The sequence below is a fragment of the Cryptomeria japonica genome, chromosome 4 (genome assembly GCF_030272615.1).
Source record: "Cryptomeria japonica chromosome 4, Sugi_1.0, whole genome shotgun sequence".
Taxonomy (NCBI): domain Eukaryota; kingdom Viridiplantae; phylum Streptophyta; class Pinopsida; order Cupressales; family Cupressaceae; genus Cryptomeria; species Cryptomeria japonica.
The window spans coordinates 440,865,160-440,893,054 of NC_081408.1; positions in this window are offsets into that span (position 1 = coordinate 440,865,160).

The following is a 27,895-nucleotide window of genomic DNA, read 5'->3' on the forward strand; positions in this document are numbered from 1 at the left end:
ATACTCTGACACCATGGTCTCCCAGCCGATCTCCCTCTCTACGATATCCAGATCATCTGCGTCGCACTCAAATAATCTACACAAAGCATCTCTCCTTGTCACTGGGTCATACTCTACCATCTCTCCATGAATCAGAATGCAGAGGCTACGCCATACATCCTCTAGTGTCACAGTTGCCTCTCCAGTTGCCAGATGGAAAGAGGAGGTCTCTGAATGCCATCGCTCTGCCAATGCGCTAAGCAGTCCTATGTTTGCCCTAATCTCAGGCATGAATGTGATATAGTATATCCCAAGTCCTGCTAATATATCTCTGTCAGTGCTCCTGAGTCTATGTCATAACATGAAGCAGTCTGGTCGGTTCTCTCGCGTGATCAATGGATACTATCAACTCTGCATCACAATTGGGGCATATTTTCTCAGTTTTAGGGTTTGCTCCTATGGGTTGCATTTCCTCAGTTCATGTCAAATCAGGGTGTTTTTCATCTATTTTGACCTATCCTACCCTTATCCCCCCCTTTTCGGATCCTTTGCATGTTGTTTTTGACCTAAATTAGGGTTGCTAGAGTACAACTGCACCTGTGTGATGAGTCCTGTGCCTGTGTCACATAACCTACGCCTGTGTCCCCCTACACAAGCATAGAAGACCCTACACAAGCGCAGGATTCACCCTACACAAGCGCAGGAGTCCCTTTCTGCATCCCCTGTGGGCCCCGCAATGTCCCGCAAGCAAGTCAAATTCATAAAATTGAAAACATGGGTTTTTGAGATATATACCGCTGCTCCCGCATCATCCAATCATCTAAATGTGCATACACATTCTCTGAGGTGATCTACCATTGGAATGTTTGCCATCTCTCTGCAAGTGTCCTTTTCCAGAGCAACAAATTCTCCTCTTTGGCTAGTGCAAATGAGCAAATTTCACTCTCTTTGCCTCATTTATAGATCTTTGTCAGTGCATAGATGGATGTGCACCCTATCCATCTTATGTTGGTTGTGTTCTTTTGCATCTTCTTTTGTTTGTCCTTCGTGCATCCGATCTCCGATTGTCGGTCCATTCGATCCTATCATGTTTATCGACCAATTGGCCTCTTTTTTGCATGTTTCCGGCCAATTCCCCGAGGGGGCATGCATATATCATTGTCAGTGTCTGGGGCATTTTCATTATTTTTCTTTGAAACAACGCTTAAAATTGCATTGTCTCAAAGAGGGGCAAAATGTAGACACCTAAAAATGGTCAACGCTTGCGGAATCATACTTTAACATTTGCGCATTGCCTTATTTTAGGTTTTTGTGTCGTATTAACATTTTCTCCTATGTCACACACTTGGTCTTTATCATTTGTGAGCATCGAGTCCTTCTTCTACATTTTTCATTTATCTCGCTCTCGAATTTGGTCTTGTCGATAACAATATTTGTCATGATTTTGGTCGGTCTTATTTTGTCGCATCAATGTGCGTATTCATTTGTCATTATTTTGGACATCGTCAATCCTAATTAGGGTTTTGTCCTCCTATCGATCTTGTCATCTTGCGATTGATTTGTCATCGATCCTTGTCCTCATATCAATCTTGTCATCTGGCAATCAATTTGTCATCGATCATTGTTCTTCTTGTCAATTTTGTCATTTTGCGATCGATTTGTCATCGATCGTCGTCTTTCTCAATTGTGTCAATTTGGATCAATTTGTTATTGTTCCTTGTCAATTGGCGCATTTATCAATCACATCGTTTGTCAGCATTGGTCATTTATCAAGTCAGAATCATGATCAAATCGAATCGATATCAATTATCCTTTGTCAAGACCTAATTGTCATCCTTGCATTTCTAATTCATCTTTTAGGGTTTCATGATTTTATTCATTTAACCCTGTTTGTCATTTCTCCCTCTAGGTTAAATTATTTATTTATTTATCCTAGGTCTTCATGTCGCAATTAAATGTTTATTTAATTGGCTAACTAATTATTCCTCTTTTTGTGAATTAATTAATAAATGACAAATTATTAATTGATTTACCTAATTTCTCCTAGTTCCTAACTTCCTAATTTTTCATCAATTTCTAAATTCCCTCTTTGTGAATTGATTAATAAATGAAAAATTATTAATTAATTCACTAAATTCCTAATTTCCTCATTGTCTAATTTCCTAATTCCTATTTTCCAATTTTCTAATTTTCCTAATTTCTAATTCAATTTCCTCCTATTTTTTTCTCCTAATTTCATGGGAATGACATTTCAATTTGTCATAATTTGTCATAATTGACAATCAATCAATTTTGACATAGAAAGTTGTCATAATTTTGTCATGAATTATCAATCAATCAATTTTGCATAGAAAGTGCAAATTTGTCATAATTTGTCATAATTGACATTATTTATTTGCAATTTCCATTTGAATCTCTTCATGCTAATTTGATCTTTTCTCCAATTTATCTATAAATTGGATGAATTTCTTCAATCCCAGCTAATCACATTATCGATCTAATAATCACTTCATCAAATCAATCATGCTTCGAGTATTCTTGAGCAATCATCTTGTCTACTTGCTTTCATATCATGATCATGCACTAGTAGGTAAGATCCACAACAAAGCTATTTGAAGGAGAAAGAAGGACAATGGAGCCGCATGAAGGAGATATTCAAATCTGCATTTGGTTTGCTTAAGTTTTCAATCTTGAATATTTTTCTTTCATGTCTCTATTGGATGTAATTAGGATTGATCATTGCATTTAAGCTTTTGCGATTGAGCTAGATGACTAATAATTGATATTTGCTTTGATGATTTCCAATTTCCTAGCTACAGACGGAGATTAGAAGGAGGAGGCATATCCATTATTTCTTTAACCTTGGTCGGGTCAACTTTGATGCCTCGATGAGAAACAATGTACCCTAGTAATTTGCCGGTTGTGACACCAAAGACACACTTCTTTGGATTGAGTCTAAGCTTGTAAGTTGTCAGGTGTACCCAAATTTATCTCTTCGGTCATTTCCACAAGCAATGTTGATTTATCGTGACTTGATAGGGGTATGTCCACTCTTCCACCTTTGGGCGCCTCAGAGAGGTTTTCACCCATAGGTACATCTTTTATTTTTACTTTTTCATGATCAGAGAGTGCCTTGCGGTTTTCACTCAAAGACCTATCTTTTTGATTTTGTACTTTTTCTTTTCTTTTTTCACTTTGATGACTGGAAGATGGAGTTGACTCCCCAAAATATGCTATGGAATCCAGATCAATACCAAATCCTGCTTTATGATCACCTTGTGGTATGGCTTCCCGTAGTCCAAGGAATTCTGCAATTGCTTCATCATTTTGAAAACAATCCAATGTGAGTGGTTCTTGTTGGTCATGTTGGATAAGCTAGGGATAAACAAGGGGCATGTCATCATCAGTTCTAAGGAGAGAGAGGGTTGAGATGGTAAAGATGTAAACATCTGTGGTATCATTGTCTAAACTGCTCGTATCTTACTTGGAGCTTGGGTCCCAGAATGACTCTATCCAAGAATTAGGACATGTTTTAGGAGGGGGAGTTATTTCATGTTTGTCTTCCATAGGCAAATCATCAGGGTCAAGGAAAACATTGTCAAGGGCATAGGAGCTAGAAGAAAAAGAACTCCACTCCCATTCATTGGAATTAGTTTCGAGTCAGGTATCCTCAGGTGTTATTTCATCATCAGAGTCACGCCCCTTTCCACACGTGGTAACTTTGGTAGATGAGGATCCAATTCGCAATGGTACAAAACCTAACACTAAAGTTGGAGGCCGCATCTCAGGTATAATAGGTTCTAGCCATCCATTCTTGTTCAGGCCTAAGCCACTGCAGCCATCATATCCTTTCTTCTATAGCATAGTAAATCCTTTGCCGTACCGTTCCACCAGCAACTTAACAGGTGGTGTCTCAGTTGGATCTTTATAAAGCCAATCTATGACATCATCATCTAAAGTTTCTTTGTCAAGTTCACCCCATCTTGTAAATGTAGTGGGAGGATGATATTGAATAACTAGGTTGGGTTCCTTTTGCAACAAATGTGGTTTGCCATATGATTTTGGAGATGTTGGTAAATTCTCGATGAGGAATGTTTGATCCATTGAATATTCTCCACATCCTTGGTCCTGTATCTTCAATTTTCCTTTGACAACATCTAACAATTCATTAGGATCCACATAACTATGTGAGTGGGCCTCTCTATTGACTGGGACTTGCTGCTGAGGGGAATCCTTTAGGGTAGCACAAAATTGAAATGGATTAGGATCTCTTGGAATTGTTATCTCAGTTCCATTGTAAAGATATTTTAAACATTGATGATAGGTGGATGGAACTGCTTTCATTGCATGCATCCATGGACGGCCAAGAATCATGTTATAAGGGAGATCGAGGTCTAGGACCTGCAAGAAAGTGTTCTCTATCACTGGACCGACTCTGATAGGCAATGTAATTATCCCTTTAGATAAGTGCTCAGCATCATCATATGCTTTGATTGTTATTCTTCTAGAAGCATCAATGTCATTTTCTGTAGAACCAAGGCCAATGACCACTCTCAAGGTACAAATATTAAGACCCATTCTGCCATCTATCAAGACTCATCGGACTTTGAAATTATGGACAAAGACTTCAAGATGTAAAGGATAATTATGAGGGAGCTTATCAGGTGAGATATCATTATCAGAAAATGCAACATTTTGGGAAACAGCTAGATGTCCAATTCGGGCTTGAAACTGGTCAACATCAATGTCTGTTGGAATAGTGGACTCAATTAAAGCTTTATCCAAGACTGCGCGATGCATGGGGGACATTTTCAACAACTCCAGGATTGATATTTGTGCAAGTGTCTTTCCTAGATGATCTAGGAGATTATATTGACTCACAGAAGTTGATTTGGGAGGAATGGCAGGAGCTCCTTTCAGGACTATTTTGGATTGACGAGTGGTGACTGTGCAAGAAGGATCTTGTCCCTTTATTCTTAGGGTGGAAACATACTCATTTGACATGTGAAAACAATTTATGACATTGTTATAACCAGTATTTGCATAATTTGCTCTTTGGGTAGAGTTTGAAGAAGACGCTTTACCCTTGTCATGATCAAGCAAAGGAGTTTTGAAAATTGTATGATCAGTGTTAGAGGTTGCGTTGGGCGGATCAACCTCAATTACTCCTTTCTCTAACAAGTCTTGAATCATATGTTTCAATTGAAAACATGATGCGGTTTTATGTCCTTTTGACCGATGGTACTCACAATATGCATTATCATTCCACCAATGTAGCTTTACCACTAGTTCTACCTTGATATCTGGTAACTTGATAAATTTTGCTTGTATTAATTGTTTCATTAATGACTCAATAGGCTCTCCCAATGGCATAAACTATCGAGGAGGTCCATCCCTTGATCGGAAAGGTTTGCGCTGCTGGTTTTGTTGCTTGCCTTGTTGTTGATTATATTGTTGAGTGTATTGTTGAGTATGCTATTGGTATTGCGGCTGTTGAGTAACATTGCTCGCTGGTGCTTGATTTTGTTCCATAGTTGACATATTAGGAGCACTCAATTTCTTTATTGTGAATGGGGGTTGATTTGCATTCACCGCTCTTGCGTCAACAACTCCATCATTAGTGACATTCTTGTTTTTGTACCAAAATCTATTTTGGTCCCCAGAATCATTTGTGTTGTCACTGTCTTTGTTGAGCTTAATGATTCCCTTAGCTACAAGAGTGGTTTCAATGTTCATCCCTTTCTTAATGAGTTTCTCAATGGTACTGGGACTTTTCAATTTAAGTTCATACATCATTTCTGGGACCAAATTTTGAATAAATAAGTTCACTTGTTGCTCTTCAGGTATATCTAGGGAAGAACGACTATACAACCTTCGCCATCGTTGCAAGAAAGTTACTAATGGTTCACCTTGCTTTTGCTTGGTGTTGCATAAATCTGACATGGTCACGTCACTGTCAATGTTGAATGCGAACTGAGATATAAACTTTTGAGCCAATTCCGACCAAGTCTTTATATTTCCTGGTAGATGCAAATACCAATCCATGGCTTGTCTAGTGAGACTTTGTGCAAATAAGCACATTAAATATGTTTCTTCATAACTCACTTCAGTACATGCCACGAAAAATGCTCGAATGTGATCTTTTGGATTGTTATTCACTTTATATTTCTCAAAATTAGGTGCCTCAAAATGCTTAGGGAATGGAGGCATGTATAAGCTCTTGTCAAATGGATTAGGACATAAATCTTGATCTGTGTACAACTTCTTTGTTCCTTTTGTTTCTAATGCATCGACTTGTCATTGCAACTTCTCAAGTTGTTGCACAATTGTATCAGATTTTGGAGGTCCATCATTAATCCTAGTGGGTACTCTTTGTCAATACATTGTGTTTCCGATCGATTGTTGATGCTCTGAAATTGCTGTCTTTTGTGTCTCTGGCATATAATGTTCTTGGTACACCTCTTGTTGTTGTGGTTGTGCCATGCCTTGATATTGACCTTGTTGCTATGCTCCTTGTGGTGGAATCATTGTTTGTAGCCTAGGTTGATATTGCAATTGAGGGTGTTGTTGATATTGCACAAACATCAATTGCGGTTGTGAAGTATGATAGATTGTTTGTCTTGGCACATATTGAGACACATGTTGTTGTTGGTGCTGATGAATCAGAATTTGCTGACTTTGTGCCAATTGTTGTCATGGTGTAAATCCCATCATTTGTAAAAAACTTTGTTTGGGTGGTTTTTGTTGTTTCTCCTTAAGATGGGGTATGGCACTTGCATTAACTTGTTGTGTTGTTTGTCCAATCCATTGTGGTGGTTGCAAGTTTGCATTAACTTGTAATGGTGCAGAAGGCATTGCAACTTGTTGTTGAATGCGATATTGTTGTTGTTGAGCATTGTTTGTTTGCACATTCGATTGTACCTTTTGTGTATTACTCAATTGTTCCAACATTTGTTGTTGGTGCAAACCACTATCTGTAGCTCTTTATGTCGCCATTATTGAAGGATCTGTCACAATAGTGTTTGGCAAATATATTGAGCTTAACGGGACATAGGAACTTTGTTGCATTGTGGAATTGTTTTGAAAATTGGTGATATCAGGCATTCCAGTCATGAAGCTTTCTTGCATCTTAGATTTTGATCCTATTTTATGCATATGAGGAACCACTTATTGTTGAGGGACAACTGTCAATATTTGCGTGGTCTTCATTTGATCTTGTGTTATAGGTGTTGTGTTAAATAATGGATTATTTATTGTCTCAAATGGTGAATTTTGAGGAATAGTCACTGTCAATGCCTTTGAAGCACGTTTACTCATCAAGGTAGGCTGAGTTTCTTGTTTCACATGTTCTTCATTTGGATGCGGAGAGAAACTTAACAACTCACCGACTTGTTGTTTTTGCACATTGATTTGCTCACTTGAGGAGGTCACATTACTCATCATGTCAAGATATTTTTGTGGGAACATCTTAAAGACCTTGTTCAAGAATTTATCCATCTTTTTTGTCAACTTTGGATCTTGAAGGAACATATCAACATCATCAGAAGTATCAGAATCTGATGAAGAATCTGGTAAAATGTTTTGATTTGTTTCTTGTTGAATGCCTTGATCTGAACCAAATCCTTGTGAAAGAGTTTGTTCCTCATGTAATGCTTGAATCTCATGTTGCAGGTTTGGTTGATTCCAATTGAAAGGTGTGTTTCCTCTTGGTGTTGGTGGAACACTCCCATGTCCTGGTTTCATGGGTACAAATACTGGTTCATATAATGGAGGTGGTCCAAGTTGAACCATCCTATATGGTGGTAATGATGTGTTTGACAAACCTTCAATTTGTATTGTTTGACTAGTTTGAAATTGTGAATTTGATATGTTGTCAATGGGTTGATATGTTGGTTCGCCCATCTTTTTAGATTTTGACCTTGTCTCAACAGGCATGTTAGTATGCAAATACAATATTTTTGGAATTTTTCAAGGATAATGTATGATATGCAACTAAATGCAAACTAAATAGATGAAAATGAAATCTATGGCAAGAATGCAATCTATGTTTTTGTTTGTTTTTCAAGATTTTGACAAACTTTTCGGAATGCAAATCTAAAAAGAGACCCTTAGGAAATTGAAACGATGTCTAGACCTGAAAGGACAAAAGGAAAAAATGACAATGTCTCCCCTATACGCTTGGATACTAAGCTAGGTTTGACCAAATGACATGGATGACAAAAAGACAAAAGTTTGATAAGGTCTAGACTTCCTAACAATGACTTTTAGGGTTTATTCAAAGATTGGGATTACTCAAGTATGACAAAACCTAGTTTTTGAGACTACGTGCAAGAAAGCAATGATTATGATAATGACTCAAGATATGATATGAAAATGATCTAAGGATATGATATGACAAGATGAAGCCAAGACAAGATGACAATACAATGATAAGGATATGTGAAGACCAATGACTTGGAATATGCAAAATGCAACCTAGGCAACCTAAATGGAAATCTGGTCTTGGATATGACAATGAAATGCAAATTTGGGAAAAATGATCTTGGACCTAAGTGCAAAATGAGGACGCTTGCAATGAAAAGGACTAAAATGGAAGGAGATGACAATATGCCTTAGGACCTAAATGGGAATATGCAAAAATAGCCTAAAGTGACATGAATGTTGAAACAAAGACATTTAATGTGTTGAAGACCATGTTCAAATGTTGGATGAATACTTAGCCAAACTTGGACCTTTGTTTGAGTTGAATGTTGTTGATTTTAAAAATCCAAGTTGATTATGAGCACTTTTTTTTGAAGGCTTGTTTTTAATTTAACCTTTGACAATCACAGAAAATAGAATGTTTGTTTGACTTTGACTCAAAACAATCAAGAACATTTACAACAAATCTTACGGATGGCAAGGGCAATATCTATTGAATCCTCTAACCATAAAATACAACACTTCGTCGGATAGCTAGACGCTTGGTAGCACTGGCTCCCCCTTAAAGTGCACTCACTTCTCGGGCATACCAAGCTTCGAGTTCAAGGGGCATCACTTCCAAAGAACTTGCTATCTCTAACTAAGGAGTACATTAGAGGTGTCTTCAGCATGCACGTATCACAACGCCTGAGCCAACATATAAAAGGTTTTTGTTATCTAAACAAAAGCTTCTAGTAAAGGCATCCATTTGGGTGGGTATTGATCTAGGGAATAAATCATCGCAATACCTTTCCAGCACCTATTTTCTACAACTTTCATTGCATCCACAGTTATTTAGAGTGGTTCGGAAGAGCTTGGCTTTAGCCCGTCACCACTTAGGGTCGGTCCCTCTCACCAATGCTTGTGCGAAGTGCCAAGAAAATCGGGAGGCAGGCCCAATTATAAGGGTTAAAACATGCAATCAAACTAAAAGCAATCAAAGCATGCATGGTGTTCATTAACCTTTAGTAAAATAAATGTGCAACTACTTTAAAAATCACATGCAAGATGTTTTTAATAGAAGTCTTTGACCGCGTCCTGCATAAGATTTGTTAGTAGTTTCATTCCTAGTCTTTGTCACATGTAATGCCAAGGTGTTGCATAGAGAATTAGTACCATAAAACCAAAAAGTAGAAACAGAATGCAAAACAAATCAATTTGCAAGTAAAAACACTACTTTTTTTAACCTCTGTTTCTGGCCTTACGCAGGCACAGAAGTCTTGACACAGGCGCAGAATGATGCAACACAGGTGCAGAAAGATGCAACACAGGTGCAGAATGATGCAACACAGGCACAGATCCCTTTGACATGGGTGCATAAGTCTTTGACATAGGTGTAGAATGCTTGACACAGGCGTACATTGCTCCTACACAGGTGCAGAAGTGCCCAGAAAGGCCTGCATTACCCTGTTTCTTGGGTTTTTCACTTGCAAATCATCTCAAAAGCATGGTTAGGGGGTTAGTTCATGTCGGGTTCACCAATCAATGTAGCTAGGAAATGTGGAAATCATCAAAGCAAATCAATATTAGCCTAGTTCAATCACGAAAACTCAAATGCAATGATAACAATCCTAATTACACTCAATAAAGAAATGAAAACAAGACATCAATTCAAATGCAAACCATTGCAAACTTGAATGTCTCCTTGATGTGGCTCCATTGTCCTTCTTTCTCCTTCAAATAGCTTTGTTGTGGATCTCACCTACTAGTGCATGAGCATGATGTGAAAGCAAGTAGACAAGATGATAGCGCAAGAATACTCGAAGCATGATTTATTCGACCAGGGATCAGGGGATTCGAAAATGCGATCAATTGGGGATCTTTGATTGAAGAAATTCATCCAATTTATAGACAAATTGGAGAAAAGACAAAATTAGCATGAATTAGATTCAAATGGAAATTGCAAATCAAGAATGACAAACATGACAAATTATGACAAATTTGCACTTTCTATTCAAAATTGATTGATTGTCAATTATGACAAAATTATGACAAATTTCTATGTCAAAATTGATTGATTGTCAATTATGACAAATTATGACAAATTGAAATGTCATTCCTATGAAATTAGGAGAAATATAGGAGAAAATTGAAATAGAAATTAGGAAAATTAGAAAATTGGAAACTTAGGAATTAGGAAAATTAGAAAATTAGGAAATTAGGAATTAAGTGAATTAATTAACAATTTTTCATTTATTAATTAATTCACAAAGAGGGAGGAATTAGTTAGCCAATTAAATGAACATTTGCTTTTGACAAGAAGACTTAGGATAAATAAATAAATTATTTAACCTAGAGGGAGAAATGACAAACAAGGTTAAATGAATAAATCATGAAACCCTAGAAGATGCAAAGATGACAATTAGGTCTTGACAAAAGATAATTGATATCGATTCGATTTGATCATGATTCTGACTGACAAAGGACCAATGCTGACAAAAGATTTGATTGATAAATGCACTAATTGATGAGGAACAATGACTACTTGATCCAAATTGACACAATTGAGAAAGACAATGATCGATGGCAAATCGATCGCATGATGACAAGATTGAAAATGACAACGATCGATGACAAATCGATCGCATGATGACAAGATTGAAAATGACAATGATCAATGACATATCGATCGCATGATGACAAGATTGAAAATGACAACGATCGATGACAGATCAATCGCAAGATGACAAGATTGATGACAATTTGATCGAAGGACAAGGATCGATGACGAATCAATCGCAAGATGACAAGATTGAAAAGAGGACAAAACCCTAATTAGGATTGACGATGACCAAAATGATGACAAATTAACACACACATTGATGCGGCAATATAAGATCGATGAAAAACATGACAAATATTGTTATCGACAAGACCAAATTCGAAAGCGAGACAAATGAAGAATGTAGAAGAAGGACTCGATGCTTGCAAATGATAAAAACCAAGTGTGAATCATAGGAGAAATGTTAACGCGGCACAAAAACCCTAAAATAAGGCAATGCGCAAATGTTAAAGTATGACTCCACTAGCGTTGACCAGTTTTAGATGTCTACACCCTGCATATTTAATTTCCCTCCTAAAGTGAAAAGCTAGTGAGCACATCTGCTGAAAATTGCCTTACAATTCCCATTCAAACAAAATAACCCTGGATTATTTAGAATGAAACAATAAACAACTGCAAGCACATTTGAAGATGACACAAAGTTTTACTCAAAACCGACGGTCTGTATATTGATATATTTTCAAAAATGTATTACACTTAGAAAAGCTCAGATAAATTTCTGCAGTGTTTTCTTACAATTCTTTGCGATGCCTTTTCTCTTAGTCCTGGTATCCATTTATAACAATATGGATGCACATAGCTTTAGACTTTCCTAGGAGAATTTGTTACAATTGTTGCTTCTCAAGAAGAAGTTACAAAACCTTTTGCAAAAATGGTTACAAGTCCTTCTCGACCTTTGCAGCTTCTTCAACTTATTGTTCGGTTGCAACCTCTTCTAACTGTTCAGGAGCACCCTCTAACTGCTCTGCATCCTTGATGGCATATTTTGCTTTCCATTCATTGTACACATCATCAATGGGCCATGTGAAATTAATCACTTTTGTCTTAGCCTTGGTCAACCTTTTCCAGGAATTTCTCATCTTGTTGACTTCTGAATTAAGAAAACCATAATGAGACTTGATTTTCTCTATCTCCTGAATTGTCACAACAAAGAAGGAAGCATCATCTAGATCAACAATTCCTTTAATCCTGGCTGACAATTTGGCCTCTAATTCCTTGAGCCACACTTGTTTGTCCTTCAGTTGATCTGGGCTAGCAAAAACTCCTAGGAGCAACTCAAAAACCTGATCAGTATACTCCTTTTTGTACAAATTAATTTTCCTATCAGCATTATCCACCCCTTCTGCTAATTTCACTAGATATTTGGTGATATCACAAGTGGATTTCGTGATAGGATTAGCCCCTGCTTCATCATAATATGCACAAATAAACTCCAAGTCCTACTCTCTAGGCCTCCATTTGTCAAAAATAGGTGTCAGAATGCCTTTATCTCCATTGAGCTCATTCCTCATATCCAAAATCTTGCTTATGTTATTATATAGCAATGAGGCATTCATTGTATCTGCAAAACTTGAAATAGTAGCTCTTACTTTATCCTTATATTTCTTGGTGTATAGGGCCTGAGCCTGTTTCAAATTCTCTAGCTCTTGAGGAGTAATTTCAATCATCTGGGAGCTGGAGGGTGCTAGAGATGGTGGGAACTCAATGATAGGGCTTCTAGGTGGAGGTCTTGCAGGAGAAGAGGAGATCATTAGTGTTGAAGACTCACCTTGATGGTCCTGTCCTATCAACTGGCTTTGCAGCTTAGTAATGATGCTATCTCTACCTCTTACCTCTTCCTTAACATTCTTATAGGCCTTCAGAATTGTCTCCAACTTGACTTGGAGGTCTTCTTTCTCCTTGGCCTCCTTTTCTGCTACTGCAACACTGAATTTTGTAGTCTCTAACATAGTACTAGTAGCTTCTACCACCCCTATGCTCTACACTCTCTTTACTATCATTCCACCAAGGTAGCTTGACCCTTGGTTATCTTTGCTTTTCTTATTTTCATCTCTCTTGAGAGACCACATGATGAGTGCAGCATTATCCTTGCTGAAAATGATTCCCTCCATGGGCTTAGTCTCTTTCCTCACTACCTCTAGAACTAGGGCATCTGCTATTTCCTACTCAGGGAGAAAAAGCACTCCAGCTTGTGCCACCATATCTCTTCCTTGCTCAGGAGTGATGGTTTTAAATTCTTCCATCATTTCCTATTTTATTTCTTCCTCTACCAGAGCTGGATCTTTGCTAGGTTGTTCACCTTTTCTCTTCTCGCATCTTGCATTGTATTTATCTATGTTTTGTTTCCATACAAACTACATAAATGCTCCTAAAGTAACAAAATAGTTGTCAGCAGTTGAAGAATTACCAATCTGCTCTAACAATGGGAGGAGCAGGAGGAGTGGGAGCTCAAATTTCAAATTTCCATCAAGGCGGGAACCCTGGTTCCAATGGTGAGAGCGGCCAGATCAATGGTGCTGGTCCTATTGATGATAAGGACAAGCCCCCAGACCTTCTAGTTCCGGTTGCTGACTCACAGTATGATGGTACTTTGTTTGCCGTGACAGCGGATTCTTCTAGGCATCTGGGGGTAGGGTCCAATGGGGGGCCTATGCCACTAGTTGACTTCGTGGATAACTGGAGGGAGGGGAAAAAATGGTCTTCCCTTTTTGGATCTAGACCAACTGGTAAATCCTCCCTTCCTCCTGTTAAAAACATTTCTGACCCTTCTGGTGGTAAGTTTGCTATCTCCATCCCTAACCAGGTTTTGGACCATAATATCAACAGTATGTTGAACTCCTTGGTAGGGAAATTTATGGGTCCGCGCCCAAACATTGAAGTTGTTAGGGCCTTTGTTAATAAAAAATGGGCACTTAAAGGAAATGTAGAGGTCTCGGCTCTACCCAAAGGTCTTATGTCTTTCTCTTTTTTGTGTGAAGAAGATAAGGTTAAGCTCTTGTGCGGGAGTTACTGGATGGTGGGAAAGACAGCCCTAGTTCTAAGAAAATGGCATCCAAAATTAAATATGAATGATTCTATTCTGGTGCAGGTTCCAGTTTGGATAAAACTCCCAGGATTGCCTCTCGAGTATTGGGCAGAAAGCATCTTCTCTGGAATAGCAAGCTTTTTTGGTGAGCTGCTCTCTATTGACCCAGTCACTACTTCAAAAAGAAGATTAACCCATGCAAGGTTCTATGTTGGAGTAGCCCCTAAGGCAGATATGTCGGAATAGATTGATCTAGTTTCAAAACTAGGAACCTAGAAGAAACATATAGAATATGAAACTATTCCTTTTGCTTGTTTCCATTGTAAAAAGGTAGGTCATTGGGCAAAATCTTGCCCAAAAAAGCAAAAGGCGGAGCCTAATTAGTTAAAACCTCAAATTGAAAGCCAAAATATGCCAAAGAAAAGGATGTGGCAAGTTAAAAACATAGAAAATAAGGAAAAAAATTCAAATCACTTTTCTCCTTTGGGGGAATAGAAGGAAGCCTCAAACTCTATCTTTAGTCCCACAATTTAGGAGGTAGATAGGAATGAAACAACCAAAGCTAGCCCCATAAAAATTATGCAGAAAAGGGATTTGATCAATCAAAATGATCCTACAAAAGCAAAAGATGAAGTGGTGGATGACACATATGAAAATAAGGCAGTAGAAGCTAGAGACTATCAACCGGAGGAAGGTGAGATCCCAGATCCACAAGTTGAAAGGACAGACTCTTCTGTAGCCATACCTAGTTTTGAAATACAAGAAACCCAAAAGTGTGCAATTTTGGGATTGAGTCTTTCGAATTCGGATCAGCATTCAAGAACAGCAAACATTATTTCAACTGAGTCCAAAACTCCTAAATGGGGTAATGAAGATGAAATTTCCAAAATCCTAACCAATCCGAAAGTGGCTCTTGTGTCAGAAATGGAATGGAAGTAGCCTAAACACAGGAGTAAGAAAGCAGCAACACCCTCAACATCCTTGATTAGGAAATCCAGTAGAATAGCTCAAGTTGATGTGGGATACATCTCCTCTTCCCTAGGGCAACCCTCTAATCACAAAGTTAGAGACATGGAGGCCAGCAAGAACATAGCAGATGGAACTCAGAAAACTCTCAAGGAGCTGGGAATTGGTAAGTAACTATGAAGATAATCTCTTGGAACTTAAAGGGTCTAAACAATCCCCATAAACATGATATTATTAGGAATATGATAAGAGATAGCAATCCTGACATTTTTATTATTCAAGAAACCAAAATGAGTAGAGAAAAAGTTGAATCTTTGAAGTTTTTCAAAAATGGTAAAATTAGTGGGGGAAGTTCTAAGGGTGCTTCTGGAGGCATTGCAACCATCTGGAATCTTAACACTGTTAAAGGCTAGGTCATTATTCAGGAAGGCAATTTTTCTTGTATTAAATTTGAGCATCTTAAAGATGGTTTTTCATGGGTTCTCACAAACATTTATGCTCCTAATACCTTAAAGGCTAGAAACTCTTTTTGGAAAAGGATAAAACAGGCTAGGGAAAGTTTCAAAAATCTAAGTTGGATGGTTATGGGGGATTTCAATACGCCCTTAAAAGAGGAGGAAAAATTTGGAGGTAGCCCACCTCAGCTGGAAAGTAGGATGGCCCTCATGGATTTTATTTATTCTCTAGCTCTTAATGATTTGGAGATACAGGGTTGTAATTTCACATGGACAAATAGAAGAAATGGTAATGACCTTATTCAAGTGCGCCTTGACCGAACTCTTATTTCTGATGATTGGTACAGTCAATATTTCTGTTCTCTATCTGCACATGTTCGGGTTGGTTCCGATCACTTTCCAATTACTTTTAATGCTGATTTCATCAACAGAAGAAAAAACTATCCCTTTAGATTTGAAAAAATGTGGACTCTTCACCCTGATATTAAAAAATATATTCAAAAATGGTGGAGTATTTAAGTTGAGGGAATAGCAATGTTCAAAGTGGTTAAGAAGCTCAAAAGTGTGAAGGACAACATTCAAATCTGGAATAAGAACAGCTTTGGGAATATATTTGAGGCTAAGAGTAAAATTCAGGAAAACCTTAAAGAAATATAGGACCAGATCTAGAAGGATGGTTTCAATATTGTTTCTATTGCTGAGGAGAATGAGATTCTTAAGAAATACCATGATATTATTACTAAAGAGGAAATGTTCTGGAAGCAGAGATCGAGATGCATGTGGCTCAAGGAAGGAGATAGGAATACAAGATTCTTCCATATGTCAACCATCAAACATAAAGCTGCCAACAGGATGAACAAGTTAGTTGTGGATAGTGGGGAGTTGGTCAAGGAAGATGAAATAAGGAATGAAGCTAAGAGGTATTTCTCAGACCTCCTTTCATGGGATCAAAGTCTGGATGCTGAAGCTCAGTCCTCTTTTCTTCAAAACATTCCTCATCTCATTGATGCCCAAAATAATGTATTTCTCTCTTCCATTCCTTCCACCTTAGAAATAAAAAATGTTGTTTTCTCCTTTGATGGAAACAAAGCTCCTGGTCCTGACAGTTTTCCAATGCTCTTTTTTCAAGAGTTTTGGGACATTATCGAGACTGATGTTGCTAATGGGGTTAAAGAATTCTTTGGGGCTAGAAAACTCTTGAAGGAAATAAATGGTACTTTTATTGCTCTTATCCCCAAGATTCAAGATGTTGATTCTCTGGACAAGTTCAGACCTATTAGCCTCTACAATTCCTTTTACAAGATCATATCTAAGGTCCTGACCTCTAGACTCTTGTCTATTCTCCCGGCTTTAATTAAACACCAGCAGAATGGGTTTGTTCTTGGAAGACAAATTCTCAATTCCATTATTACTATTCATGAGAATATTCACTCTCTTGTTAAAGTGAAGAAGTAGAGTCTCATCCTTAAGCTCAATCTCTCCAAAGCCTATGATAGGGTTGACTGGTCTCTTCTTCAGAAAGTCCTCACTTCCTTCAGGTTTGCCCCAAGAGTTGTAGATCTTTTCTCCCAACTTACCACTACTGCATCCTTTGTTGTTCTTGTCAATGGTTCTCCTTCAACCTTTTTCCAAGCTTCGAGAGGTCTTAGGCAAGGAGATCCTATCTCCCCCATCCTTTTCATTATTATGGCAGAATGCTTTGGATGGACCATGGAAAATTTGGTGCAGATAGGATCCTTTAATGGTCTCCAACCTTCTTCTGCTGACCTTATTTGTTCACACCAGTAGTTTGTTGATGATACAATAATTATGGGGGAATCAAGCATCTCAAAAGATAAAGTTCTGAAGAATACCTTGTGTAAATATGCTTCTGCAATGGGGCAGCTTATTAACTGGGCCAAAAGTGATGTCTTTTTCATTAACACCCAGGAGAGAAGACAACAAAGGATCAGCAGAATTCTAGAGTGTAAGATTGCTGACCTTCCCACTACCTACCTTGGTCTCCCCATGGGGATTGCCCCTCTTGACTCCTATTGGAATTCGTTGGTTGATAAATTTTACAAAAAACTTGCAGGTTGGAAAGGGGCTCTCTTAAGTCAAGCTAGTAAGCTCCTTCTTCTTAAGGCTACCCTTCAAAGTATCCCCATTTATGCTCTTAGCTTATTCAAAATTCCAGTCAAGTATGTTGAAGCTATTGAGAAAATTCAAAAAATATTCCTATGGTCTGGGGTTGAGGAAAAGCAAAGAATGTCCTTGGTGGCATGGGATCAGGTCTGCAAGCCAAAAAGCAAAGGTGGTCTGGGGCTTAGGAGGATTCGCACTTTAAATGAAGCTCTCTTGTCAAAACAAGTTTGGAGATGGTTTAACTCTGATTCTGAATGGTGCAAAATTTGGAGAAGTAAGTATTCTCTTCTGTCCTCTTCTCTATCTTCTTTTCTTAATTCGGATCTCAGTATAAATGGATCTCATATTTGGAACCATGTTTCTAAATGTAAAGATGTGATTGCCAAAGGTGTGACATGGAAGCTTGGAAATGGCAAAAAAGTTAGATTATGGGAGGATCCCTGGCTTTTAGACAAACCCCTAATGAATTTCTATGAGTGGGCTTCCCATGCCCCCTCCTGTATTGGATCTTTTGGTACCTTAGTGGCAGATTACTGGGATGGGAACAACTGGTAGAACATTGATAGTATTCATCCCAGTCTCTCCAAGCTCAAAATCCAATTGTCTACTATTTGGCTGAATAAGGAAGAAGATTCCCTGATCTAGAGATATAACCCCAAAGGTACATTTACTGTATCTTCAATGTATTGTATCCTCTCCCCCTCCCCTCCTATGAATCCTTTCTAGTCTAAAGCTTGGTTAAAAGGGCTCACTCCTAAAATCAATATGTTCTTCTGGACTATTCTCCAAAATAAGATCCTTACTGTTGACAACCTTAAATGAAGAGGTTTTGCCCTTCCAAATAGGTGTGTGCTATGCTTTCAAGAGGAAGAGTCAGTGGACCATCTTTCCCTCCACTGTTCTTTCTCAACCTCTGTTTGGGAAAGCTTCCTCAAAAGCTTTAGTCTTGCTTGGGTGTTTCCCAGTAACATCAGAGATTTGTTCTCTTCCTGGCAAATTAATTGGACCAACTCTTTTCTAAGGTGTATGTGGCAGCTCTCTCTTCCTCACATTTTGTGGGGTCTTTGGAAGAAAAGAAACAACCGAATTTTCAGGGATGTGTCCTTAAATCAAGACATTGTTTTTTAGAAAATTCAAAGGGCTATTCAAGAAAATATGGGAACTATGGAGGTCTCTTGTTACTCAAACAACTCTTTGGAGTTAAATATCTTAAGAGCCTGGAATATGAAGATCACTAATGGTCATAATATCAGCTACAATAAAAGGCTTGAAGTTAATTGGCAAACCCCTCCTCATGGTTGGCTTAAAATCAATTTTGATAGAACAGCTAAAGGAAATCTAGGTCCTTCAGGCTGTGGAGCTATTCTCAGAGACGACAGAGGCATTTGCAAAGGTATGATTGTTGTCCCTATTGGCATTCAAACCAATCATAAGGCAGAGCTATGGTAGCCCTTCAAGGCATTATTCTAGCAAAAAAATGGAACTGTACCCATCTCTTGATTGAAGGGGATTCCAATAATATTATTAAGTGCCTCAATGGGACCTCTAAGCCCTCTTGGTCAATTCACAATATAATTTTTTCTACCATTGACATCATCAGAACTTTCAAAAAATGCCACATATCCCATATATATCGGGAGGCCAAATATTCTACTGATTGGGCTGCAAACGTGGCAATGAAGAATGAGACAATTACCACGTGGATAGGTGAGAGCGGTCTTCCTAAAGATGTAAGACAAATCATAATAAATGAAAGATATCGAAGTACCCCAAAGAATCTTGATTGACAAGGCAATTATGATATCTACTGAAGTAAGCACTTCGAGTTACTTTGATAATGAGGGAATTACTTATTATAACATCAAAGCTAGTAGAACATGCATTATAACCTATCAAATCACTAATGTTATGCATGCTTTCTGGGTTTTTGTTTTAACTTCAAAAAGCTTTCTGTTTCACCAACTCTATAACCTAAACTTGACTATGAGAAACGACACCATGGGTGGAAATAGGAAAAGATATGAGCTAGGAAGTTGTAAGGAGTGGAAACAGAAAGAAGAGGTGTGGGAAATTTTGTTGAAGGGTGGCCTTTCGAGCTTCATTAAGAGACTCTATGGCCGTGTTGGAAAGATAACCAGCTTCTTCTGCAAAAATTGGAAGAAGGGCATGCTTAAAATGGGCGACCAACTGGTGGAAATTGATGAAGAGTTAATAGCTAAAGCTACAGGACTCAAAAGGGAGGGCTGCAACTTCTACAGAGATAGGAAGGTCAGCAGGGAAGCCATTGAAAGGTACCCGATCATAGAGAAAGAGAAGAAAAGACTGGTAAAGTTGAGTAAAACCTATTACCCACCTAGGGCTTTTGCAAAACCCTGGCGAGAAATTCTCTTTGTTTTAATGAGGTATATAACTCTAGATGGCAGGTTTCCGAAAGTATATGGATATCACTTTGTCCTCTTAAATCATTTTAGGCATAATGATAAGGTGAATTTCCCTTACTTCTTGCTCTGTTCTATGAATGCATCCCTAAAAGCATATAAAGAAAATCCTCAGGGTGACACTGCAATGCACCAGGGACTTATGGTCCTCATTTATGATCATTTAAAGGCCAGTAAAATCAACCAAATGCAGCTCTCTGTGGATTTGGAAGAAGAAATGTCTGATTCTAATTTCTCAGAGGAGGAGGATTCAGATAATGATTCCTCGACTGATAATGAGGAAAGCTCTGACGACTCAAAGTATGAGAGGAGCAAGAAGAGGAAATCAAGACCCTCTTCTTCTAAGAGCAAAAAACCCCAAAGCAAACCCTTGATTAGTATTTCTTTGGAAGAAGAGGACTCTGATTTCCCTAAGGAGAAGAAGAACCCCAAGGGAGTGCTGAAGGAAAAAAGTAAGAACAAAGCCCAACCCAGGAAGAAGCAAAAGAAAACAGAGGAGACTGGCAAAGATCCAGAGGAGACTGGCAAGGAACTGGAAGAGGACAAGCAAACAAGAACCCTGGAAGCTAAACAAAGCTTGGAGATGGAGACTATGGAGGAGACCCTCAGGGCCACCGACACTATTTCTTCCCTCCATATCACTAAAGATGAACAGATAACCCCTGGTAAAGTTACTCCTTCTCCTGGTCCTCACCCCGAGGCCTTGAAGGGTTTTATGAAAACCATTGAATGGCTTATTGATGGGAATAAGAATACTGCGGATGAATACAAAAAACTCTGCAATAGAGTCATGATCCTAGAGACCATTAACATTGGAGAGGGGAACACTATGGCCGATTATATCGAAGATCTGAAGAACACAATTACCAAAGCGAAAGACATCAGAGATGCCTTTAATCCCCAGTTTGAGAAAATTGAAAAGGAGATACAGGATAGAAAAACCCTAGAGGAAACTAGCGAAAAAACACTCTTGGATACAGTTGCCAAAGTGGACAAGATAGAGAAGTGCCTCAAGAACATTGTGGAGCAGAGTCTCAACATTCTGAAAATCTCAGCCAACAACACCCATACCCTCATCAGCAAGCTTGATGATGAAAAGGAAACCCAAGAAATTGACCTGGATGCAGAAGGAACCTAGGAAGCCCAAGGTCCCAGAACCTGCACCCGTGGAAAGAGGAAGGAAAAGAAAGTGAATAAGGACCTGGAGGAGCTAAAAGTAGTTGGGGTGACCTATGATGAGCTGGTGACTAAGGCAGAGGATCTGCTGAAGAAAATTACTATGTAGTGTCTCCTTCGGTTCTTTGCTGTTTTTTGTTGTTTAGCTATTTTTTTCGTTCGCTGGTTTTTTGACCAGTCGCTTTGTATGTGGACTCTATTTTCTCAGCTTTCTATTTAACTATGTTGTAATGGTTTCGGGTCCTTAAAACCTGTATTTCAATCAATCAGAACAAAATAGTTGTCAGCCAAGAAGTCATTACTGGCTTGCTTTATCTCAAGATCCAACTCTTGGCCTTTAAGTTCAGTGGTAGTAATATTCATTTCAGCAGCAAGGGGTTCTTTTGGCATTCCTTCCTCTACCTCATCATATGTGTAGGCAATTTCCCCTAAACTACCCAACTATAAAAGTTGCTCAGTTGCTGCTTGCTCATCTCCTATGTGGATAGGGGATTGGGATGGAGAGTACAAAGGTGTATCAGATTGTACTTCTTTTCCTACTCTCTACCTTTTAGGGCTCTCTTGGATGTCAATGACATCTTGTATCTTTCTCTTTTCTTCGGAGGTAGAAAGCTCCCCTGTTGTAGGCATCAGCACACTATAACTAGATTTCTTATACAGTGTGTAATCACCAGGACGGATTGCTTTGGTGGAGGCAGACCTACTTAGAATCATTCTTGCCTTTTTAGGGTTGCTTTTCATCACAGCTTCCTTCTTTTCTCCTTCAGGGTCTGCATCACATCCTCAAAGAAAATAATTAAAAACATCATTTTCTCCTCCAGAGGGAAAAAGCTAGACAATGGGTCATAGCTGGCATCAAACTGATGCACAAAGTCTAAGGATTTCTTATAAGACACCCATTTTTCTTTCCTTAGTTCCTATTCATCCAAATCAAACTCATTTCTAATGAGGTCCTCAAGAAACTGAAATTGATGGGGTCTTCCTCTGCACACTGCCCTCTTTTTGAATATGCCATTGAAGAAATCTTCAGGATCTGCACACCTGGATATTGCAGTTGACAAATGATAGGGTTTGAGAAAGTCTTCAAAACAATTCCAGCCTCCCTTGGTTATTATAAATTGATGGGCTATGGTAACCGTAGGGAAAATAGTCCCTTTACCCCTGCCTGTCAGCTCTGCCTCTTGTATACTACCAATCTGTCTGAGGACTTCTGCAATTCCCACTTTGAGAGGGACCTGATAGGGAAATAAGAATGGAGTGCCTTTAAAACCAAAAACTTTGAAAAATAGTTGAGACTGGGTACAGGTAAATTTCACCCCAATTATGAACAATCTTTATATTCTCTGCAAATTCTTTTGGTCAAATAAATTCCAAAAGAACATTGGGGATTCTTGGGTTCTCTGAGAAGAGGAGAGTCCTAATCTTGGATGCAAAATATTTATCAAATTTTAAAAAGCTAGCATCCTCTCTGTCCCATGACAACACAGTACTCCATAGTTGTACTGGTATCTTTTCTCCTTCCTTCTCTTTGATGAGGTCTAATCCACTAGCAAAGTAATCACCTCCTTTAAATAGAAATAGATGCATCAGGAGTGAGTACCATCTGAAAGGCCTATCCACCTTCCCATTTTTTATTCCTACTAACCCTCCATGGATAGCATCAGCAATGAAAGAAGCATAATCAAATGTTACTGCAAGGGAAGGATTTAAAATCTGAGCAATCATTAGCAAGTAATGATTGGGCATATTTGCTTCAACATCTTCTCCCAAAACATGGCAGAGTGACCAATACATTCCCTCAGCCCTGAGGGTGAAAAAAATTAATGAGAAGGGCTCTTCTGTGTTGGGTCCTACAACTGTCAACCCACCTATCTTCACAAAAAATTCCTTAAGAGGCCCACTCCTAAGGTGATTTCTCTGTGCACTGTATATTTGAGCTAATGATTTAAAATTTATGGGTTCCAAAAAATTTGTGAACTCATTGAGCCCAAAGGCACTTCTGAACTCTTTAGTATTAATTTCAATAAGGGCTTTTCCATTTATATCACTAATGCTTCTTGTAACTGGATCATAATTAAGTGCAATTTGAGTTAACAGATCCATGTCCACGAATACCCCTGGAACTACCAACTTCCCTACATCTAGTTCCTAGATGCTATTTTGTGGGGCTAGAGAATTCCTCATTCCAAATCCAACCTTGAATAACCCCAACCCAGACAATCCGACCTGCGGATCTCTCAACTAGTTGCCCTTGTCATATAGCCATTCTCCTATCTTCAAACGAGGAGCTCTAGGTACTAACTCTTTTACTTTTGATGCCTGGTTAGTTGACAATGTCAATTGCTCAAGAAAGTCATCACAAATGGCCCTCTACTGATAATTAGCCTTCCCCAAAAACTCTCTCTTAGGCACCATTTTGAAAATGCAAGCAATCAAAATACTACCCCCAAATGGTTCAGTGATAACTCAAGACCTTAATTAAAACACTACAAAGCATTTACCACACAGGAGTACAAGAAAACCTGATTTTAGCTCGAAGGAATCTTCTCTACAACTGAATTGACTCACCTTGTTTCTAAAGACAAAAAGCTTTGTATCTCCTCTTCTACAACAATTCTTTTAATAATACCTTTACTCAATCAACAGGAGATCATATATGGTACCCAGGGTCTTAACTGCAACATTGATTCTGCATGCCTCGGCTGTCCCTTCAGAATTGAATTCATGAGAGAATTTGTATTTTCGCTCCAACGGGCCACAACGTTCTTGCAATTATTTCCTTTCACCCTTTCATTATTTCGTGAAGCATAACCTCCAGGCAATTTCAATAAGCGAAATCACGCCAACCTTTCGGTCAAAAGAAACTTGATCTGCCATTATACTGACTTAATAGTCTTACCTTCGCACTGGGCCCCACCTCCTTTTCACCATTTCACAGACTTTATCTTTCAAGCACTTCTCCTTCGCGAAATAGCTCCAAACATTAGATGGAACTCTAACTACTCGGCATTTAACCCTCACCGAGACCGCCGACATCTTTACTAACTGCACCTTTACCTTGACTGCTAGGTGTTTTTTGCTATTTCACAAGGCTTATACATCTGTCAACTTTGGGTTGCGAAACAATGCGAAGCGTTGGATCAGATTGGATATGACCATCCTTTAAGGGGAGCTCTTTATCTCTACTTTGCTTATGCCACTTTTTATTGGTTATTAATTACCACGTGGGACTCAACCATTGGTTTTAGAAAACCGTTCAAGCCTACTTCCACGTTGGCCACGTGTCTCTTCCTTTTACTGCCAGTTACACCTTGGCGGGCCCTCAGATTCTTTTGAAACCACATGTCCACCGACATGTCACCATCTAGCTTGACACCTGGATGAACCTCTTTTACTTTCGCTATTTCATGAAGCATATCTTTCAAGCATCTCACAACCGCGAAATAGCACCGGCCGTTGGATCAAAACAAAGTTGAACCTCCTTTATCCATATGTTTTATCTGCCTTTGGGGACGAAAAACCTTTTTGCCATTTCGCAGGCCATAAAGCACGAGCATCTTACCCTTGCAAAATCACACGGATCATTGGATTATTTTCTATTTGCTTGGTGCTTAACCATATGAACAGACTTTAGCAAACGTGGGCCCTCCGACTCAACCTCAAACACCTGGCAGCTAGTCACTTTCAGAGCTGACATGTCAGTCTTTCATTAGCTGAGAGAAAACACTGGGTTCCAATTAATTTTTACCACTTGGATCTGCCAGGTCACCTCTGATCCCACGGCATGACTCACCTCTGGGACCCACCTTCTTTTAAACCTTGGACCCTCCTTGCTGACTATTGTGGCCTCTGCCACGTGCAACCATTTCACTCACTTTCTAGGCTAGCTGGACTTTCTACTTGGAGTGCCACATCATTTCGCTACTTCGTGAAAGATAACTGTTGAGCATTTTCATCCTACGAAATAGCACGAACTGTCGGATCAAATGGGACTTGATCGCCTTTTAGTCACTTTAGAAAATCCTCGCATGCAGGGTCCCACCAAATGATTTCGCCATTTCGCGAAAGGTATTTCTCTTGCAAGTTTAGGCTGTGAAATAACGCTAGCCGTTGGAGCTTGGACAAGATGAGACCTCTTTAAACTGGACCAAAATCACCATTTTGAATGCAAAGCCTTTTCGCCATTTCACAGGTCTTAAACCATGCGCAACTTCGCCTAGCGAAATAGCAAAAACCATAGATCTTCCTGAGAGATGCACACCACTTACTGGGCCCGACAACATTATGGGGGAAATATATAAGGCATAAAATTTTATGATTAATTCAAATGACTGCCTAGGCAAATGACAAGGGGGGACACTTTCGACGAACCTGAAACCCATTACTTAAGTGGATAAAGTAACAAAGAAATAGAAACCAGAGGGTTTTTGATAACACATTGAGCGATTTTAAAACTAAAAACCCCAAACCCTTAAGACCTAACACAGAGCTAAAGCAATTGATAGCATGCCTAATTCAAAATTTCAAAATCATAGCCAATTATGGGAAAGGAAAACCCATTTTTAAACAGTGATAACAGAATCAAGGTGAGATTTGATTCTCCCTCTTTTGTCAGAGGAATTAATACCCCTGACGTTCCAAGAAATCATTTTCATTGTGAAGAGGGAGTGCCTTTTGCACTCCTTGTAATTCTTTTTGATACTTTTAATTTTCTGTCTAAGGTACTCTGCACTCTTGCCTCTATTTCTTCTTGAATTTTCACAGAGTTTGGTTTCCTACCTCTCTTTTTTGGGGTTGTAATGCCATCTGATTTCAAACTTGGGCTCTGTTCAATCGATAAGGATTGTGCATAGTCAAAAATAAATTTTTTTTCCTCACCATCTTGTGAGGGGGTTTCCACTTCTTCCTACCTAATTTCCAAGGGGAGTTCCCCTTTATCTGACATGTCAATAGATGAACAATAGTACCTTGTTTTTCTCATAACAAGAACATTACATTTGTCATACTAACACCTTCCTCTTCTACAATTTCCTCAATCATAGTGGCAGCTAAGGTGGATAGGATATCATCTGCTAGTTCCTGGATATGACCCTCCTTACTTGAGGCGACTGTCCCTGAAACTGATAAGTTATGCATTAAATTTTGGATGTCAATTGGGGATTCATTGAACATTAGGTATTGAACAATAGCTTCTCTATCATCAGATTATTTGTCACATAATTGGAGGACCGGTGTGGACAAGGAGGCAGATTTATAGCTATAAAGGATCCAATTGTACATGATAAAAAAATTGGTCAGCTGGTTAATCCATTGAATATAGGATGGTTCAAAGGCATCCTGAGGTTCAGAGGGATTATTGCATGCTTGTAGAGGATCAGAAGGCAAAACTACCTCATTCTAACAGGTAGGACATAGAAGAGGGTTAGAGCAGTGATTTTTATAGACTAAAAGCTCTGGGCACTCATGGCCACTACAGGAATTTGTGAAGTGGCCTAATTGTTGCTGATATTTGTAGATGACCTCAATATTATCCAATGCGATGTCTTGATGCCACAAACCCCATTTTGATGAAATGGTTAGATTCTTTGGCAGGGTCTTATTTGAGGTAAGGAGAAGACATACCCTAACATCTATCTGGGTTATTTCAAAGGGTATAAGATCGTCAATGACAAAAATGCCTAGTTGGTTAGCCATGGTTCCACAATATCCGAGTCTCTATATTCCAAAGGCAAACCTAGAAAGGAGATCTAGTGGGGATAAAATCTACAGAGATTAGCATCTGGTTTGAAGTTTGGAATCCAAGATAAGGTGAAAAGACTAGCCCCTTGACAAAACCAGCCTTTATTTTTGTGAACTGCATCTCTATCTTCTGATGAAGAAAACAGGGCTATAAAAAATTTTGAGTGGCTGTCGATGAAGAAAATATCACGAAGACCCAACTAGTGGTTGTTTGCCCATGAAAGCAGATTTTGAAGTAGGATTGAAGAACTAAACTTACCAATGAGAGTCGATTTCTGGAGAAAAGAGACCGACTGGGAGAGAACATGGCCAGGAAAGGATTTCTTGATGATGGAGGTGTCCTCAACCGGAGCTCGAGCCGAAATGGGGAAAGAGGAGTTCATCTCTTTAAACTTTGCCAGTTTTCTTTTCCATACAGGGGGTGCTGGTTTTGACTTTCCATGATCTCCTTATTGGTCTACTCCAGTTTTCCCATTAGCAAGGTGAGCCTTAAAAGAAGGTTGATGAGGGGCGGAAGGAGATGCTTTGCAGATGTCAAAAACCGGTTGTTTCTTATGGTGTTTTGTTCGGAATGAATTTAGAAATGGGGGCTTTTTGACAGGATTATGAATTTTTTTCCCGCCCAAATGAATTTTGAATTTTTTTTCCCCCCCCAAATGGATTTTAAATTTATTTTTTCCCACCTGAATGAAGGTGGACGATGGCCTAGGTGTCCCCTGAGGATCTTAAGAGCCCCATGATTGAGATATGCTCCCTGGATGAAAGTGTTGGATTTCAAATGATTCTGAGGATTACCATCTGCTTTATAGGGATGGGAATGAAATAAATGGACAGGATGAGCAAGAGGACTATAGAAAAAAGTATTGGGGATATCTAGCTAATCTTGTAGGCATGCAAAGTCGTTAAGCCATCATTTTCCTGAGGGTAAATCTGAAACCGGTTTGATAAAAGGTTTGTCCCTGAATATTTT